This window comes from Eulemur rufifrons, chromosome 7, assembly GCF_041146395.1.
Source record: "Eulemur rufifrons isolate Redbay chromosome 7, OSU_ERuf_1, whole genome shotgun sequence".
In the NCBI taxonomy this organism is placed as follows: Eukaryota; Metazoa; Chordata; class Mammalia; order Primates; family Lemuridae; genus Eulemur; species Eulemur rufifrons.
The window spans coordinates 122,196,875-122,217,818 of record NC_090989.1 but is presented as its reverse complement, the minus strand read 5'-3'; the positions used below and the strand labels follow the sequence as shown (position 1 = coordinate 122,217,818).

Sequence of the window (20,944 nt, the reverse complement as noted above, 5' to 3'; positions counted from 1 at the left end):
CAAACCATCAATGTTTTTATAGGATCACTTCTAGGAGGAGGGAGGGAATAGAGTAGGGGGGAAAGGAACGGCACTAGAGTTTTTTTAATTTATCTTGTTATGTGGAGATGACTTTGGACCAAGAAAATATTTTGCAGAATTATGTAACAAAATTAAATATTAAAAAGCAAATCCTAAAAATCAAAAATAAAAGGAAACAAATTAATCCAACTATGTATCAAGTTGATGGCACAGTGACACAGAGAACTATTCCAAGTGACTTTTTAAACCACACTGATTTGACTGTACACTCCTAGTGGAAAGGCAAAAGAGAATTGCAAAAAAAAAAAAAAATACAACTTCAGTTTTCGGTAATCATATTGTTGGTAGTGGCATTGGCATTATTATTCTGACGTTGGTGTATATGCATGTGTGCATGTATACTGTGGAATACAGTAAAAGAGTAATTATATTTGTGTTATTGAGAACTGAGACTTTTAGTGTGAGACTCTGAGGTCCCCAACCTTTTTGGCACCAGGGACCAGCTTCATGGAAGACAATTTTTCCACAGACTGGGGTAGGACAGAGCTCTGTGGCCCCGTCCCTAATAGGCCCTGGGGATTGGAGACTACAGGGCGGGTAAAAGTAAATACAGTTGTAAGACTGATGAAGTTTAGTGACAATTCTTTTGTTGAATTTAAATTGGAATTACTGGTATATAAACTCATGATGTATGTGATCTAAAAGCAACGGCCAACCCAGTGGCAATGAGCATTTTCAGCCTCACATTTTGATCTCTAACAGTCATCTTTCACTAAAAGAATAGGGGCTTCTGGGAGGGATGGCTGAAACCAGGTCTGAGAACAGGAAATATACAAAATGAGTGTAAAACATCTTGTCACACCAGAAAGCAAGAAAGCTATTATGTGAAGAACGACTAGAGTCATGTCAAAAGACTTAAAACCAATTTGAATAAGCTCCCCCTAACTAAAGATGGCTAAGAATCAATAAGAACATTACTGGGGTTCCCAGGAGGGGGGCGCACCCCAACTCCATGAGGACGGAAGCTCCTATGCTCGGGACCCTGCACACGTCACCCTGTGAAATCTAGAGCAACAGCAAAGATGAGGTCAAACGAACACAAGATGGACACAAAGGAAACTGTTTAGGACAAAAAGATATGGAGATAAGCAACGTGCACCGTGAAGACCAGGACATGCTGCATATGAAAGGATGGGAAAGGTGGAATCAGGAGATTCAGCAGGGCAGAGGCGCCTTCTTGTACTTTGACAATGCATGCTGAAACATTTGGAGAAGAAATAACATGGTATCTGGGATTTGTTCAGAATAATGAGGAAATATATGGGGATGTAAGTGACACAAAATAGACCATGTGCTTACATCATGGAAGCTGGGTGACGGGTGCCAGGGGTCCGTCCTCTCTTTGTTGAACCATCCAAAGTTACCAGCAGAGAAGATGAGTGATGTCAAGTGGTATTCAGAGTATGCTTGGAAACTACGACGAAATGAAGGATTTCATAAGACATAGATCTATACCAAAGCTTGTTGCAATTCCCAAGCCCACGGTACCACCAACAGCAGATGAAAAATCTAACCCAAATTTCTTTGAACAGAGACCTGGAGGCTCTCATCAGAGTAGCAAATGGACTCCAGTAGGACCTGCACCCAGCACTTCTCAGTCTCAGAAACAGTCCTCAGGCTCACAGAGGGGACACAGCAGCCAGCAGATCAGTGCAGGTGGCAGTAGTGGCACTAACAGTGGTGGCCAGAGACATGACCATAACTCATATAGCGGTAGTGGGAGCAGCAGCTGGAAGAAAGGCCAGCATGGATCGATCGGAACACCCCGACTCATGCTCTTCCAGCCCTGGAAATCCCAGGCTATGTCTTCATTAAGCTCCAGTCATTCCAGGTCTCATGGGCATGATCACCATAGAATGAACATCAGCGTTCCAAATCACCTGGGGACTCTGATGCAAACTCCTTTCCGTGTGCCTTTTCAAGTTGGGCAGCACTCAAATCAGTCAGTCCCACCTTTGTTGATGTCAAAGTCCAGCTTGGTGTTACAGAAACCCACTGCCTATGTTCGGCCCATGGAACATAGGGGACGGGGAGTCCACGGAACCCAAGCTGTCCTCTGAGCACGACAGCAGCCGGTCCCACGGCAACAGCGTAACTGGAGTGAAGCCCAGCGGCAAGGCACATCTTCCCAAGCTGAAAATACCTTCCCAACTGCTGGATGTAAGTCACACATTTAGAGCTTTTAACGTCGTGACTATGTGGAGCAATTGACCATGAAATAATGATTGAGTTTCAACTGCCTATTTGCCTTAATAGTAAAAAATGTAAACATTTAAAGGTGAAAAAAGTTTAAAGAAAAACTTGCAAGTGACTCCCCAGTGGATCCATAGATCTGTTATCTTCATCTCTTGGAAAATAGAGATGTCATTCACGGTTTTCAAATATTACAATGACAAGTCAGTTGTAAAATAAAAGCATGATCTGTTATTTAAAAAAAGAATATTTACTGCAATGGGTTGAAACACATCAAATATGTTTAAATCCATGAGTTCAATATAATACAAAAAAAATCCACTAATTAATCACCTTTGCAATCTGCTAAGGAACCCAACTCATTGTTTTGAAAACTGGTAAATAATGAGAAGGAAACAAGCATTTTTTTCCTGCCTTTTTTATAAGACCTATAAGTACATTAGGTGAGAAAGAAATAATTGAAGCAAGGAAGTATCTTTTTATAGAAGTATTCCAGCTAACAAACAAAAAAGGATAACAGAATTATAAATTTTACTTATATCTATAAAAAGTATTAATTATTAAATAGAATTAGGATATCACCACATTGCAACCAAAATAAAATCCCGGCTCTAAGCAATAACAATCATCAAATAGCTACTAACATCACAAAAAGAAACCACTGGACATTACGTACCTCCTGGTGGAGTGTACACCACCACATATGAAGTAGTCTTGCAAAAAAAAAAAAAGTACCTGAATATAATTAAGCCTCAAGATAAAACCACTAATTTACAGAAAATACAAAGGTCAGAGGAACATGTTAATTGACACCACAGAGATGGAACCAGCAAAATCCAACCTTTGGGAAACTATAGGACAAAAGACCCAATTTTTTCAACAAATAAAAATTACAAGGGAAAGAATAGAGATGGAGGGAGAAACCTATAAATTAAGAGACTAAATTAACATTTCAGCTCATTGAAACGGACTTTATCTGAATCACTATTCAAACAATTTAAAAATAGACTAAACATTGAGCAAAGATGAACACTGGATATGTGATGATTAAGGAAGGAGTACTAATTTTTAGATGTGACCATGGTTGTGAAGTTATGTGTTTCTTTAAAGCATTCTTGTACTTTGACAATGCATGCTGAAATATTTGAAGAAGAAATAACATGGTATCCGGGATTTGTTCAGAATAACGAGCAAATATATGGGTATGTAAGTGACACAAACTAGACCATGTGCTTACATCATGGAAGCTGGGTGACGGGTGCCAGGGGTCCATTATACCAGACCTTCTTTTTATATATGTGTGAACTTTTCATAATGAAAGGGAAGATAGAAGACCTACCTCGTAGTGTTGGTCCAGGGGTGTTAAATGAAATGATGTGTGTAAATTGCCTGGCGCATAATCAATGCCCAATTAAAGTGTGTGGAATTGAATAAACCTGAAGAAACACACATTCAGTGAGCAGTAACACAAGCAGCTGTGTCTGCACACACAGGTTGTTCAACTACACATGCTGCGGGAGTTTCCAGAAAGAGCAGGGCATTGATGCGTTCTCAGTGAGGGGGCCCTCAGAGGGGGACACTGAACGTGGGTCTCAAAGAACATGCCAGAAGGCAGCCCCTGGGATCAGGCCCAGCGTGGACAAAGGCGGAGTCGGCACGGCGTCTGCAGGGCGGTGTGTGCGCGGGGCGGGCTTCCCCACGGCGCCAGCCCTGCCGGCCTCAGCCCCTCCCGCCTCCACCCGCAGGCCTGGTGCGGGACGTGCGCCACCGCACTCACTGCGTGCGCCACAAGTGGCTGGGCAGTGAGAGCTGAACACAGAACCAGACAGGCTCAAGGTTTCAAATCAGAACCCTGAAGTGAGAGGCAGGAGGACTTCTTTAAAATCCCAGACCAGAACCGAAAGCGGGAAGCCGCTTTGACGCCTGCGCGGCGCAGTAGCAGCGCAGCGGAGTCCCCCGCACGTGGGGGGAGGACAAGGCAGAGCGTTCGAGTTCGACATGGAACCAGTGCCAAGCTGTCCTGCAGAGCAAAAGGCAGGCTGCACAACCATGTCTACCTCCGCCGCTATTTGTGTTTTTCAAAAGTGGAGGGCAGACCCTCTCGGGGAGCATCCATAAGGGGTGGGGCGTGGGTGCTCCCGGTGAGGGGCTGGGGGCTGGGGGCTGGGGGTGGGGCAGGAGCAGGCTGGCTCTGGGCTCTGTACTCTTCTGCACTGTTAGGAGGTGTTACCTTAAGTAGAATATGCAATGATAAATAAAACTCCTGCCAGTGGCTTATTACTGGGGCGGGGGAAGCCCTCAGAGCCTCACAGAAGCAGGAGAACCCTTCTCCTGACACGTCCTGGTGGGAGAGGAGAAGACATCTCAACAGCTCCTCTCAAAACCCAACAAAAATTCAACATCCACCTGTAAGAGCAATAGGAAAGAACTTCTCATGGGCTACGCTCTCCAGAAGAGCTAAATTAAAACTAACTTTAAAAGCTATCAGCTGGCACAAGGGCCAACGTGAATGTGGTGGCTCTTTCCGGGGAGTTACTGTCCCAAGCAGAATGCTATACAAGGTCCCCAGCGTTCTCCCAGAGGGTTCATGCTGATCCACCGAAGTTGAGGACTCAATTTAGGGGAATAAAACCTAGTTTATCGTCGTCTGACTGGGGAAAGGCACAGAATGACACATTTATCTGGTTGTAAACGAGCTAGCAGAGCCGCTGTCACAAATGCATTATCCAGCGGGAACGAGTTATTCCAGCCGTCCCAGCGGGGAGTGAAAGCAGCGCACGGGGAGGGCGAAAATCCACCACCAAACCGACCCACCTGTGGAGAACAACTCGTAGTTTTTGCTCACGTATTTATCTCGGGGGCCAATGAATAGCCATCTGAATACATCTTAGGCCCTAAGACTTAGGGGAAACACTACAGTGTGGAGACAGAACTAGCGAAGTTAGAAAGGCCCCCCGTTTAGCAGGCTCTGGGCAAAATTATACAGAAGACAAAGTGCCCTGCCTGAATTTAACTGCCCACACCTGCCGGGCCCAGCTGCCACCTGCCCTCTCCCTCCCCCAGCCCTGCTGCCAGAGCACGCCCAGGCACCACCCGCAGCTTTAAATTCACCACATCCCTCATTGTGAGGAGTAAGTGAGACAAGGAGCTGGGGGGGGGGGGGGCAATCTCAGGAGGTCACCCATTTTACAGATAAGAAACTGAGGCACGCAGAGATTAAGTTCCTCATTGAGTTAGTGTTCCAGCCAGGATCAGTTCCGTGTTGTTTCTACCCCTAAAACGTTACTAATAAACCTCATTTGTAAGACCAGAGTGATTCCTGCCACAAAACCCTAATGGGTAAATGGGTCTTGATAGACTTTGAGCACCTCCTGTTAGGTAAGACAGAGCTGTAGTCGGCACAGGCCCTGCTCCGTGAGGAGCTTAAACTTGGAAATGTGCCTCCTTTTTCTCCCTTCTCTGTCTCTTTTAATTTGGAAGAAACTGTCAGGAAGGGCGATTGATCCTTACGCAAGCACAGCTCAGACTGGAACTAACGGCTTTAACTGGGACGCGTGAAGCTGGGCGGCTTCCAGCTCGTCAGCTCAGAACTGAGGCTTGAAAGTTTAATAGCTTTGCTGCCGGGGAATGGTGCAGCCCTCCTTGGGGTTTCTAGTTTTCTTTTTCAGTGATTTTAAGGCTCACAAAAATGTGCTGAGCAGTCCGCGCTCAAGGCAGAACGTCTTTATCTGAGTGGAGTTTAGGGACTCCCCGCAGTGTGTGGCTCCAGCTCCCCCAAGTCACTCCACCTCGGCAGGTGGCACCTGCGCGGATGGCAGAGGCCTCTGCCTACAGTGACCCACGTCAGGGGTTTCCACAGACTGCTGGGCTGGGACCCCTGCCCCCCAGGGCGATCACCTGCCACCTAACTTCATGGACTTCTTGAAGAGCTAAGAGTTTGCGGCAGGGGCGAGAGGCCACACGTCGTAGTAGGGACCCCAGATGCCGACACCCGTGGGTCCTGGGTCTGGGGTGAGGCAGGTATCTATCTATCTGTCTGTTCAATTCCACCAGCCAAAGGCCACTGAGAACATACTCCTAGGGGGACAAAGTCAGGATTATTAGCCTGGAGCAGAAAAAGAAATACTAGGAGAACCTGGAACTCCCAGGTAGGGAGAGTTAGGAGGGGCTTGTGATGGGGTTTGGGCTTGTGCTGGGTGGTTTGGGGGGGGGGGGGAGTTTAAGGAAGCGAGGACCTGTTCTGCATGTGACGCTGTCAGGAAGTGGGGGCAATTTGATGACTGAGGATCTTACTAATCTTTTTCCAGGAGGTAGAAGGCGTGGAGCAGGCATAAAGCTGTCGTTAGTAAAGAAGTAGGAGTCCCTCCTTAATCTGTTAGCTGGAAGAGGGGATGTAGGGTTTTGTGGTTGCAGAGTGTCCTTGCCTCTCTGTTCAGATACGATCACAGTGTGCCCCTGTCTCTGTCTCCTTCCACCATGATCACGGAGCTCTGTAAACGCGCACGCGCAGGTGAGAATCCTGTGGCCTCGCTGTCAGCTGCCGACTTTCAGGGCCATGGTTTTGCTTCCTCACACCAAGCCAGGTGTCCTCAGCCTCCTCACCCACGTGGGAGGACCGTGGAGACAGAGCTGACGTGTTGGGAACCTCTCGCTTCGTATATGCCTATGCAGGACCCGTGAGGCCAGGGGCGGGGGTGTAATTTCTTGGTCTGTGCTGGGACTTTAGGAGGCAGGGCCCATCTGTGCCTCAAAAACGCTGAGCTGGGTGCATCCGGGGGACCCACACCCCTGCCCGTCTCACCAGAGTCTGCCTTGGCAGTCATGCATCTAAGCAGTAAACTGAGGCCAAACGGAGCAAGCGGGGCCCACATCAGCCTTACCAGAAGAGAGGCCCTGGCCCCATTACTAACCCCCAAAGGGTCAGTTTCCCTATCTATAAACTGAGGGCATTAATCCATATTGTATAGGATTGTTGTGGGGAAGCTGGGAGATAATGCACGTGAACTAGACAGCATGGTGGCTCACACCTGTAATCCCAGCACTTTGGGAGGCAGAGGCGGGAAGATGGCTCGAGACCAGGAGTTGGAGAAAGTACGCTTCAGGAAGGAAGAAATTTATCTTCTCTTGCTTCCTGCTGTTTCTCTATCACCCAGGACAGTGCCTGGCACATGGGTGCACGATAAGTATTAGTCAAATCAACAAATGGAGGTGCTCAGCAAAGTAATCAGTTAATAAGAGGTAACTATGTTGGTTTCCTGGGGTTGCCATAACAAAGAGCCACAAATTGGATGGCTGAAAACAATAGAAATTTATTCGCTCACAGTCCTGGAGACTAGAAGCTGGAAATCGAGGTGACAACAGAGTTGGTTCCTTCTGAGGGCTGTGAGGGAGGACCTGTCCCAGGCCTCTCTCCTGGCTGCTGGCAATGGCTGGCGGTGCTGGGCATTCCTGGACTCGTAGATGCATCAGCCTCATCTCTGCTTTCACTCCCCCTGTGTGTCTGTATCCAAATTTCCCTCTTCTCATAAGGACACCAGTCGCATTAGATTAAGGCCAACAAACCCTAATGACTTCATCTTAACTTGATTACATCTGCAAAAAGACCTTATTTCCAAAGGTCACATTCACAGGTACTGGGGGTTAGGACTTCAACTTATCTTTTGGGGGGTACTCAATTCAACCCATAACAGTACCTATTGTTTTTTTTCACATTATAGTCCTGATTTCCAACATTTTGTCCTGCTTTCTCAAATGCCATTTAAAAAGGTTCTAGAAATTGCAATATTTCTGCACCTAACCTACTTCATCCTCACTTTTCTTTTCACTTGAAATTAGATCCCACATCCCATCAAACTACTTGGGCTATTGGGGTTCGGAAAGGAAAGCCAGGAGAGGACAGAAAGCCCAGGAGAGTACTGTTCATATAGCAGAAACACAGTAAATGTCACTAAGTTACTGTGTGGCCTTGGACAATTTACTCCACCTCTCTGAACCTCAGTTTCCTCAACTGTTAAATGGAGGGATTGGATCTCACTGACATCTCCCTGCAGACACACAGGGAATAGGCCAGGTGCCTTCCGTGACTCTGGCAGGCAGGTGAGACAGACCCTCTCTGTGGACATGAAGAGATTGGCACTGCTGACTCCCTGTCTTCACTCTGCCTGCTAACTGGCTGTGTGCCCTGAGGCAAAGTTCCTGCCCTCTGAGGCTCCTCATCTGTAAAATCAGAGGGTTGACTTCTCCAATCTCCCAAGCCTCCAGCCATAGAGGAGGCTGTCACTACTCCTTATCATCTCCGAGCAGTGGATGGAGCCTAAAGAGAAGAGACAGCCTCCAACAAGCCCACTGCCCTGATCCTTGGCAGCTCGGCTGGCTGCCTGGGACCGGGAATGCTCAGTACACGTGGCCACCTCCTTCATTCCTGATGGTCAGGTGGCCTATGCCCCGACACTGATGAAGCAGCAGTTTTGTTAACCCTCAACACCTGCCAGAATGCATCCCAGGTGTTGCCAAACCACAGTGGAGGGAGAAATTGTCTAGACAGGTGGGTTTACTGAGAGAGAGAGAGAAGGCGAGAGAAAGCGCGCGCACGCGTGCAAAACCCACACCTGATCCAAATTCACAAAAAGTCAGATTAAATTAAACCAATGGTCAGCTGGAATTTCCAACTTGGACAGCCCCCAGGACTGTGCCTGCCTACAGCTCATGCTGAATACACGTGGGCCTTCTTCCTCCTTGGACACACCGCCATCACGGCTCCAGTCACCCACTGCTGCACTTCTGGGCCTGTTAGTACACTGGGAACCCCTAAGAGCAGAGGTATGGCCTGATTATTCCCGAACCTAATACCTAACACAACGCCAGGCACAAAGGAAGAACAGAAGGAAGGAAGGAAGGAAACTGAGCTAGTATATCACAGTGGCTGATGATGCAAGCTATAAAGTCCAAAAGAATAAAGTTCAAACTCTGGTTTTGCCACTGACTGACCTTGTGACCCAAGACAAATCTCTTACCCTCTCTGAATTTCAGTGATCTGTATACAAAATGAGGATAATATTCACTCCACAGGGTTGTTACGGGAATTAAATCAAATAATTCACTTAGAGCACTTAGCATGGTGCCTGGCCATGGGAAGCACCCAGTAAACTGTAGTAGTAATTTGCATTGTTATTTGTAGTAGTTAAAATAATAATAACCATGTGCATTGCACAGCCCTTCTGACACCATCTGCCAAGCCAACTTTGCAGTACCCCAGGAGGAAGGAATTAGTAGTATTTACACAATGGCACCCAAGGGTGGGCCCTGGTGTCTCAGGAGCTTCCCACTTGGTGTCAACAATCCCAGAGCAGCTTCCAGTCCAAATCAGAGTTGTCCCAGAGCGGCTTTGGGATGGGGGAGTCCCAGGCTACCGCCTCTGACCGGGTTCTCTTGACAAGTGGCGCCACCTGCTGGCTGCTCCAGGTACTGTCTTGCATGCGTAGCCACCCAGCCGCAAAATGTTATTTGTGTCAAGTCCTGAACTCGTATAATCATCTCCTCACTGCCAAAGCCACTTTGATCCCAGGAGGCCAGACACACAATTCATGCCATGCTGAAGTCACTCTGTGCATGTCAGAATTTCCACGACATCTCCTAATTTCCTGAGGATTATAAATCAACCGTAAAATTTCACTTTACCCTGAGACTTTACATATATTAGCCAGCAAGTCTGTTCCTGTTCTCTTCTGGTTCTATTTGTGACAGAAGAATGCTCCCTCCTTTCCTCTTTCAGTTGCATTTTGTGTTGATTTGGAGATTAGGTCAGAGCTTGAGTTTAGAGTCAGGGGTCCTGAGTTCCAGTCTCAGCTCACCAAATACTTTGCCCAAGCCCCTAATGGCCCCTGCTTCAGCCTCCTTCTCTGGAAAAGGAGGGAGATGATTGCACCTGCCGTCGTGGCCCCAATCCCTTTGAAATTTAAAGGCGAATAAGACGAGTAGGAAAAGCCTTTGTCAGTGTCGGAAATTAGGCTACAATTAGTGTCACATGTAAGTACAGAATCTCAGTGCTGGTGGCATGCTTGGTCCTGCCCCCTTCCTCGCCAGCAGCCTCACAGTGTGGCACTTGTCATGGTAACTACTGTGGGGCTGGCAGAGAATTCAGTTTTATTCTGTTCATTCATCAGGCAGTGAATGCTGGTCTACCATGCACCAGGCGCTATGCAAATTCAAATATTAAGGAGTCAAAATTCTCAGACTTGGAGTCTCGGAGATCTAGGCAGGGTGAAGAGTACACAGACCCACACATTGGTCCAGCCCTGTTGAGTGCCCAGTGTGCCAAGCACGGTGCTGGGCGTGTGATGGATGTTGGCCCCACGAGGTGTGGTTATAAACCCAGCTTTGGTTTGGTAGGGACCTCGCCCAAGATCCCTTCAACTTGGGTAGTGGATGAAAACATGAATTAGACCCAGGATTTTTCTGATCACTTGCTGGTAACTAAAAATTTCACCCTCACTTTGAGTCACAAAACACAGCCTCAGTTCAGTAAATAGAATGTATAGTCAGTATATTATCCAACACATCAACCCTCATTTTTTCCCCATCCCAGGTAGGGCCCAACACCTGGGGAGCGGATGAGGTCGGCTTCTTTTCTCTTTCCGGCTGTTCTCCCAACCCCCACTCCCCTGTCCCTGGAATCTAAGCAGGAAGAAAGGAAGGGAGGGCAGGAAAGTTCTTCTTTGGTTGATATTGCTGTAAGTTGGTATCACAGGGTCTGGATGTGGCTAAAGTTTAAACCAGATTCTTTCTCTTGGGAACACTTTTCTGGATTCTTCTGAGACTCCCCTGCTGGGCCATCTGCAAACACAAGCCCCAGATTCAGCTGACCCCAGCTTCTGCCCCTGCCCCCTGCCCCATGGTATCCCTCGCAGGCTGCCCTCCCAAGTGACCCCAGGCTGACATGCCTGTCATAGGCTCCACACCTGCTCCCCTAAGGTGGAAGTGCCTTGGGGGCGCTATAAGAGGGGAGCAGTGACTTTGCAGCCTCAGCTCAGACAACTGAGTGTGCTGTTATGCGTACATCTCTTGCAATTATCTTGCAATCAGGGGAGAAAGTTTCCTTATCCCCATTCTACAAATAGGGAGACTTTCAGAGCATGACACGGTCACCAAGTGACAAAGAGGGGTTTGAGCCCTGTCCCTCCAAGTCGAAGCCTGTGGTCTTCCCATGAGTCCTTGCTGCTGGGCTCTGCAAAGCAAAGGGCCCAATCTGGGACCTGGGACTAGCCACTAATCTGCCTTGATTCTTCCTCTTTCATAGTCTCCAAGAACCTTTCACATTCTAAAACGCTAGAATAAAATTTCTGATTGAGGTAGCCTAGAAGCACACGGTGGGGAAATCTGCAGAGACCTCCCTCTCCAGCGTGGGAGGTGGTGCCCCAGCTCAGCTCTCCGCTGTCTGCCCTAACACCCCGCATCACAGGGGCATGTGTCTTCAGCAAGCGCAGGGGAGAGAGAGAAACACCACTCAAGTGGTAAGTGGTGCTGGCATTTCTGCTCCTCCAGGAGGATATGCCCTGTACTGAGTGGGAGATGAAGGCATGCATTCGCTTGCTCTGCAGGCAGGCCGGTCCCCACATGCCTCTCATGAGGAGAGCATTATGCCATGCCGAGCATGATGCTGGCATCTCAAGCTAGGAACTTTCCAGATAACATGACTCCTAGTTTAAGCCAACTATCCATCTGCAGTTCAACTAAAGAAAGCATAATTTATCCAAATGCTGAAGAAAACCCCGAGCTGTGCTGGCCTGACTGTGGCTGTCCACGATGGAGCCCTTCCAAGGGATTTCCAAGGATAATTTTGGCTATGCAATTACAATGTTCTCAACACCAAGGAAACTGGCATGTTTTCCTTGGCTATATCCTCCTAGATTCCCACAGCCTCCCTTTAACACATAAAGAAACTGAGGCTCAGAGATGAGAAATATGGTGTCTGGTGAAAAACAGACTTGAATCTTGGTTTCCCAATCCAAGTCTAATCCGTTGAGTCCTCTACCCTCTTTCTTGCTGATGTTCATACAAGATTGGGTGAGCGTGTCCTGCCCTTCCTAATCTCCTGCCTATCAGAGTCTCATTCTGGGTCACAGAGCCCCAGCCCATCTCCCTGCTCCTCAGCCGGCTCGGGGTTGGGGCCATGGGGTAGAGTCTCAGGTAAAGGAAGGGTGAGGATTATTCTGTAATTCTTCCAATAGTGCGTCAGCCACATCCACCATGCCAGCGTTCCACTAAATTGTCCATTCTGTCCCTTCGGGATAAATTGAGGTTTATCTCACAGCAAAGAACAGTTTGTTCCCCTCAGTAAATCAGCCTGGGTTCAAGGGGTAAAGTATATCTGTTCCTTGATTACCCATAAGTGTCCCTTAGTTCCAGTGGAGATTAAGGAAACTGACATTTATTGAGCACTTACTATATGTCAGAATTTGTTCTGAGGGTTTTGCACATTTTAACTCATTTAACTTCACAGCCTTCACAACGGACCCTATGAGGCGGTTAACTTGTATGACCACTTTTTTATAGATGAGGAAACCGAGGCACAGAGCAATTAAATAACTTTTCCACGGTCCGCAGCTAGGGAGTGATAGAGACAGACTTTTAACTTGAGTGGGTAGATTCCAGAGACTGTGCACCCAGATCCACTCTGGTCCCACAAAGTGTTTCCAGGAGGGGGCACAGGCTAAGGGGAACACTTGTCTTAAGCTGGATTCCCAAGAAGCAGAGCCCAAATCTAAGGTTCTCTTGCAAGTGACATGGTATGGAAGTGCCCCTGGGAAACCGATGAGGGGGCAGGGGAGCAGGATAAGGAGGGAGGGACAAACAAGGGAAGGATCTTAGGCCAAGCCCAGGCTTCAGCTGGAACCTCAGAGTTGCCCCACCCCTAGGCGTGGGAGGTGGGCTCTCCTGTCCCCACAGCTGGCAGGCGGAGCTGAAGGGCCAGGACCTGGTGCCTGGGGGCACCGCATGAGCCACCGTGCTGGCTGAGGGGAGTGAATGCACAGGGGCCTGGAGGCACACAAAACGGTTAAAGACAATAACAGCTAAGAAGGGCGTGTGCCAGAGCACTGACAACACCTGCCACCGCAGCCACACCTGGAAAGGAAAGGAGCGCTGGTAACTAGGCCTAAGCCTCGACAAGTCCCAAGCGTATTTTTGAGGAGCACAAATTCCTCTGACATGGGCAAGCGCCCAGGAAACAAGTCTTGTCAGAGGACAGTCGGGGACACCTTCGGGCAAACACACAGGGCCTGCTGGGGAGTCACGTGACCTGCCCCACCTCTGACCCGAGTCCACGGCGAATCCCACGCCTCGGTTTCTCCAGGCTGCCCCAGGAGGGCCCTCCCCGTCATTACTCTGGGCGTCTCTGGCCGGCCTTTGCCACCAGGCCTGTCCCAGCCAGCCTCTCTCTGTGTACACAGGGGCCCAGGATGCATCCACCACTGTGCTAGTTTTCTTTTCCTACTTGATTTTGTTTATGCCACCTCATTTTTTTTCTTAATTATGAAATACTTTGAACACATAAAAAAGGTACCCAATACTCAGCATTGTTGACGCTTAGTGTTATCTGTTAGACTTTTTTGACATGAAGTCAAAGACTTTCACATACAATTGAAACCCCCTTTGTGCCCCACCCTGATTCAATTTCCCTCCCCAGACGTCACTGCCGCCCTAAATTTGGTGCTTATCATTCCCATGAACATTGTTCCAGTTTTACTATATATGTATATGAACCCTTTATAGGACTATTTTGCATGATTTTAACTTCATATGAAATTGTATTATACTGTGTATTAGTCGGGGTTCTCCAGAGAAACAGAACACATAGAACGTGTACAGAGAGAGGGAATTATTTTAGGGAATTGGCTCACACAACCACGAAGGCTAGCAGTCCAAGTTCAAGGTGTTGGCAGGTTGGAGGCCCAGGAGAGCTGAAACTGCGGGTCAAGCCTGAAGGCCATCTGCTGGCAGAATCCCACTTTTTCCAGGAGACCTCAGTCTTTGTTCTATTAAATCCTGCAGCTGATTGGATGAGACCCACCCACATGATGTAGGACCATCTACTTTACTCAAAGTCCGCTGATGTAAATGTTAATCTCATCCAAAAACACCTTCACAGAAACATTCAAAATATTTGACCAAATATCTGGGCAAACAAGATGGCCCAGCCAAGTTGACACATAAAATTGACCATCGCATACTGTTTCCTTCTGCAATTTGCTTTCTCCACTCATTGTGTTTCTGAGATTTATCTATGTTGATAAATGTAGCATTTCATTGTACACAAAGGGACTTTAAAAAGTTCGTGGAAAAATAGAATTACAAGGTAAAAAATAAAAAATGCAACTTTTATTTCTCAACATAAGCTCCATCAAGTGCAAGACACTTTCGGAAGCAATGATAACCCGCCATTTAGTCCATCCCTAAAGAACTGAGGAATTCGACCATTTCAATGCAGTCTTTTTTACATTATTAACTGAAGAAAAATGAGCACCCTTTAAAGATTCTTTAAGATTAGGAAATAAAAAGACAGAAGGAGCTAAATCAGGACTGTAAGGTGGATGCCTGATGACTTCCCATCAGAACTCTCACAAAACTGCCCTTGTTTGATGAGAGGAATGAGCAGGACGATTGTCGTGGTGGAGAAGGACTATCTGGTGAAGCTTTCCCAGGTGTTCTTATGCTAAAGCTTTGGCTTTCTCAAAACACTCTCATAGTAAGCAGATGTTATCATTCTTTGGCCCTCAGAAAGTCAACAAGCAAAATGCCTTGAGCATCACAAAAAACTGTTGCCATGACCTTTGCCCATGATTGGTCACCTTTTGCTTTGACTGGGCCACTTCCACCTCTTGGGAGCCATTGCTTTGATTGTGCTTTGTCTTCAGGGTCTTGTGGGTAAAGTCGTGTTTCATTTCCTGTTACGATTCTTCAAAGAAATGCCTCAGGATCTTGATCCCACTTGTTAAAACCTACATTGGAAGCTCTGCTCTTGTCTGTAGCTGATTTGGGCACAACGATTTTGACACCCATTGAGTGGAAACTTTGCTCAACTTTAATTTTTAGTTGTAATTGTGTAAACTGAACCAATTGAGATGTCTGTGGTGTTAGCTATTGTTTCTTCTGTAATTGTTGTTTTTCTTTAATTAGAGCATGAACGAGATAAATTTTTTCTTTTCAAATTGATGTGGATGTCCTGTGGCTGTGGGCTTCATCTCAGGATCATATCCCCTGTTAGTATGAGTTATCCATCTCTAAACTGGTGATTTCTTTGAGGCATTATCCCCATAAACTTTTCATAAAGCATCAGTGATTTCACCATTCTTCCACCCAAGCTTCACCATAAATTTGATGTTTGTTCTTGCCTCAATTTTAGTGGAATTCATTTTGCTCTGATGGGAGCTCTTTTTAAGCTGATGTCTTATCCTTCTTAGTGCCTCGCACTAGATCCTGTTCAGACATGTTATAACAAGACCGTACAAGTTCATTTTGGTGCAAAAACATTTTGAAATGCATGCATAGTTTTTTCATAATATGAATTTTCCATGAACTTTTTGGAGACCCCTTGTATACACCATAGGTTATGAATTTTTCTGTTGATAGCCTTCCAATATTTTCCATTACGAACAAGAGGGGACATAAACTTTCTCATGCATGCACATAAGGGAGAATTTCTCCAGGTCAGGTGTGAGCAAACTATAGGCAGGTCAAATCCCACTCTGTTTTTGCACTACAAGGCCAGAGTTGTGTAGTTGCAACAAAGACCATATGGCCCACAAAGTCTAAAATATTTCCCATCTGTCCCTTGATAGAAAAAGTTTCCAACCCTGCTGTAGGTCAATACTTAGGAATCCAATGGCCCGTGCCCACCATCAGCTTTCATATGGCATTGCCAAATTCCTCTCCAAAGTGGCTGTACGGATCGACCTTCCCAGAAACAGCATAGGAGAGCTCTGTTTTCTTCATGTCCTCTCCTCCCTTAGTATAGTCAGCCTTTTAAATATTTGCTTACCTGATATTTGTGAATTGATTTCTCATTGTTTCATGTATTTGGCTCTGTAAACGTGTGTCACTTACTCATTCAACAAATACCTATGAAGGAATTACCATGGCATAATACATAGTGAGTACTTAAAAAATGTTTGGGTTTGACTTGTTTGGCTTACTATGTACCTGGTACTGTCAGGATAAAGCTGCTAGAGAAGAAACTGAGCTATTTAATGTTAGAATCATGATTCAAACACGAGGGTAAGGCAAGTTGGCCAAGCACGGGCTCTGCAGGCCTGCCTTGGAGAGGGAGCACTTACAAGCAGTAATCACAGAGCTGGCATCGTTCTGTAGGCCCACGGATGCTCAGTTGGGAAGTAAAACAAGGACTTGGCTATCTGCCCACAGCTTCTGACAACCAGGGCCACATACATCATAATTCTTAGCAGAAAGGACCTATATTTCACACAGACATCAGTAGAGCAGTTTAGTAATTAAACTGGTTTTTTGTCTTCCCTTTTGACCTTAGAAAATAAAACATCTGTGATTATGAGATAGAGTGTGTGAGAAAGAAACTGTCTATAATTGATACAAGAAATGGAGCATTATTATTTAATGTGATCAAGATAGCCAATAAAGGAAAAGGGAGGTGGAGCGTGAGTGAACTAAATCTTCATCCGTCAGCCGGGAAGTCCGTAATTGATGTCTGTGGCTGATAACTGGAGCAATGAAGAAATATATAGAAATAGGGGGGCAGGCTCTGGACAAAAGAAGAGATGAAACTGCTGAGAGTAGGATGTGGGACTAGGAAGACGTCGGGTGTAGGAAGATGTTTCTCTTTATAAGGTCTTCAGGACTGTTTAACTTTTTAAATCAAGTGTATATATCCCTTGAGCCAACAAGGCAGAGAGGGGCAGAGGTAAGGCCACCGGGACGAAGGAGCTACCCATGCAGAGAAGAGGGGAGCAGTGGACCAGGCAGAGCAGTCGGCTTGTGCTAGGGCCTCGAGACAGGAGAGAGACAGACCGGTGTGGTCCAGAAAGACCAGGGGCATTCACAGCTAGAGCCTGGTGAGCAATGGAAGAGTGACAAGCATGCAGGGACTTGAAGGCCACTGTCAGAAGTTAGAGTTTCATTCTAAGAGACACCTCTGAAGAGTTTTAATTCAATTTAATCAGTGACATGATCTGATTTTAAGAGTTTAAGAAGATCACCCTGGAAGCAGGATGTAGGATGTATTAGAGGGGGAAGGACAGATCAGGGAGTTAGAAGGATGTTGCCATGGTAAAGGACAGCATGATGGTGACCTGCATCAGGAGAGGTGGGGAGAAGTAGACAGATTTGAGATACATCGTGGGGTGGAATTGACTAGACTCAGTGCTGGATTAGGTGTGGCAGATGAGAGTGAGAGGTCAAGATGACCCCCTGGTTTCTGGGTAGGTGTTGGGGGTGTTGACAGAGATGAAGAAGGTTAAGGAGAGGTGGGGAAAGGGAGGATTTGAGGGGGGGGAAATCTAGATTTCCATTTGGGGGATGTTAAGTTTGAATAGCTGAGAAACAGCCAAGTGAGGACCTCAAGGAAAGAGTGGATATGCAAGTCTGGAGCTGAGAGGAACGTTCTGACCTGGAGACATAAAAGTGGAAGTCATTAGCACATACGATGGTATTTAAACCTACGTGAATAGCTCAGATCACTTAGGGATAAAGAGAAGCCTGAAGACCCACTCCTGAGAAATATATAGAGTTCGGATAAGGAAGAAAGACCTAGTGGAGGAGAGATTGGTGAGAAAGAATGGTCCATGAAGTAGAGGAAGTGCAGGAGAGAGTGGTGTCCTGGAAGCCGACAGAGAAAAGTACACCTTCTGGGACAAATGCAGCTGGCAGGTGGAGATGAGCACAGAGACGCATCTGCTGAGCTTGGTGATGAAATGGTCTTCGCCACCTTCGTAAGAGCAGTGTCACCGGGGTGCCAGGGAAAGATAATTATTCCTTTCCATTTATTGCTAGAAGCAAGTTATGCTGAGCATCCATCCTAACCTTGAAAGTCCCATAAATGTGGGAAGGGAATATCACATCGTGCCACTGCACCAGCTCAGTTTAATTTCCCAGGAGCCCAGCCTTGCCCACCTCCTTCCCCTGCCTGCAGCTCTAGCTGCTAGCATGCCAATATCTTTAACTCCAAACAAAGCATTGATTGTACCCCTGGGCCCAAATGATAACCTTTTTTCAAATGCTGCCTGTCTTTGCCTTTTTCTAAACACAGTGATGGTCACATCTCTCATCCGCCACCACCAGCTCACTTTGTTTAACAACTACATCCGCCATGAAGACAGAAATAGGAAGGGATGAAATCCTCATTCTCATAGCACAAATGACCAGGCCTTTTCAAATGGCTATGGACAGGAAAAACAGACAGGAAAAATATATATGTATCAAGCCACTAGATGGAAGTCTTCATTCAGCTGCCTGTGCATTCAGAAAAGTGGAGCAGGATCTGTGCCAGACTGCACAAGCCCATCAGATTCATTCAGCAGTCATTGAACAACTGCTTTGTGCAAAGACAAATAACAGTAATAATAATGGCCGCCGCTCACGGCATCCTCACTCTGTGCCAGGCAGTCTGCTGAGTGCTTTACATATGTGGGTTCATTTAATTCTCACAACGACCCTAGGAGGAAGGGTGCATTGTCACCCTCATTTTACGGGTGAGGAGACCAAATCTTAGAGTTGCTTACTCTAAGTGACCGGCCCAAGCTGGCGGGTGGAGGAGCGAGGTGCAAGAATGCAAAAGCACTGTCACCGTCTACGAAGCGTTTACACTAACTGCGGTGAGATAGGGAGGATGCGCCACAGCGGTGGGTGTGATCAGGCAGGAAGGACCCAAGGAGGGAGGAAGAGAATCACAAAAGGCCCTACTGTGTGTGCAGCAGCAGCTCAGGCTAAAAACTTTGGGGTTGTCCCTGAGTCCTTTCCCTCACTCTCCCCACAACTACTCCGTCCCCCAGATACATCTCAGACCAGTCTGCTTCTCTACAGCACATCGTCAGTCAAAGCCACCACCACTAATCAGATGGACTCCCTGGACCGCTACAAGAGCCACCTGGCTGGTCCCTCGGCATCCTCTCCTGCCTCCTACGATCCTCCCTTCCCACAGTGGGGGGGGGGGGCGGTCTCCGTGACACACAGAGCACACCTGTACCCTGCTCAGAACCCTTCAGTGGCTTCCGGTCACTCTCGCCTCCTTCCCATTGTCTCCAAGGCCTTCCCTCCACGGCCTTTGCCTACCTTTTTAACCTCATCTCCTGCAACACCTGCTAGTTCCCCAGCAGCCAGGACAGAGCCTGGCGTGAGGTAAACAGGGGTTATATGCTGAAGAAATGAGGGCAAGGATGAATGAGCGAATGAATAGAAAAGCCTCACAGAGGGAGCCACGTTTGGGATGAGCATTAAAGTGGAGAAGGATTTCTCAGGCAGCAAGGCCTGAGGTGTGAGGGGGTAAAACGGTGTTCTCCCTGTAGGCAGCACCTGCGCAAGGGCACAGAGGACTCCAGCTGCAGCGCGGGAGGCAGCTGGGTAGGCCTGGAGGCAGGTGTATGTAACATGGCTCCCACAGTGCAATGCGCATGGGAAGCCCCTGGAGAGCCTGTTGAAACAAGTTGGGACCCATCTCCGGAGACTCTGATTTGCACGTCTGAATAGGGTCTGAGAATCTGCATTTTTCACAAGTTCCTAGGTGACACTGCTGCTGCTGGCCCAGGCAGGCCTGCACTTTGAGAACACTGGTGTAAGCAGTCGCCCTCGGTAACCATGGGTTCCACGTGTGTGGATTCAACCAACCTCGAATCAAAAATATTTTTAACAAAAAGGATGTTTGTGTCTATACTAAACATGTACAGACTTTTTTCCTTGTCATTATTTCCTAAACAAGATGGTGTTATAAATAACAACTATTTATAAGCTTTTACATCGTATTAGGTATTATAAGTAACCTAGAGCTGATTTTAAGGTATACGGGGGGGGGGGGATGTGCGTATGTTATATGTAAATACTACACCATTTTATGTAAGAGATTTGAGCATCTGTGGATTTTGGTATCTGCAGGGGTGCCCCGGAGCCAAAGGACAACTCTGCATGTGTGTGTCATGCGTGTCCGTGTGTGTGTGTGTGTGTGTGTGTGTGTGTGCATAAACGTGGTTTTTCTGTAAGTTTTAATTTGGGGGAGGAGGACTGGTACTCTAAAAGAAGGTTGCAAATCACTGTTTTAAGCTTGTGTCAGTCCTTTTGTTCTTGGCTGTGAATGAGTTGCAGGCACAGGGGTCAGAGACAGGAGAGAGATGAGAGCTAGGAGAGGGAGTGCTCCCCGGGGTGCCCCAGGGCCAGGCTGGGGAAAGATCCGCTTTGCTAGTGGTAAATTCAGTGAAGTGAAACAAGACAGGCACACTGCAACAAGGGGAGAGCACAGTCACTCCCCTCCGTAGCTGGGCAGCTGGGGTTTGGCTCCACCAGGGTGTTCCCTGGGTCTCCCCATCAGAGCCACCATCCCGCCATGTAGCTGTGTAATATAAAGGAGTTTCTCAGGTTGAGGAGAGAACCCCCAAACCCTCACCCATGGGGGATCCTAAGGGGTCCAAGAGCCAAGTTTGAAACACCGCTCTTCAAG

At 47.2% G+C, this 20,944-nt stretch overlaps 1 protein-coding gene and 1 pseudogene across 1 annotated transcript in view; both read left to right on the top strand.

The window, feature by feature from the left end:
* The window catches only part of BFSP2 (beaded filament structural protein 2), a 53,361-nt gene that overhangs the window by 7,893 nt on the left and 24,524 nt on the right, over nucleotides 1–20,944 (top strand). The gene's annotated exons all lie outside the window — the stretch shown is intronic.
* On the top strand, nucleotides 1,160–20,089 carry LOC138387757 (AF4/FMR2 family member 4-like; annotated as a pseudogene).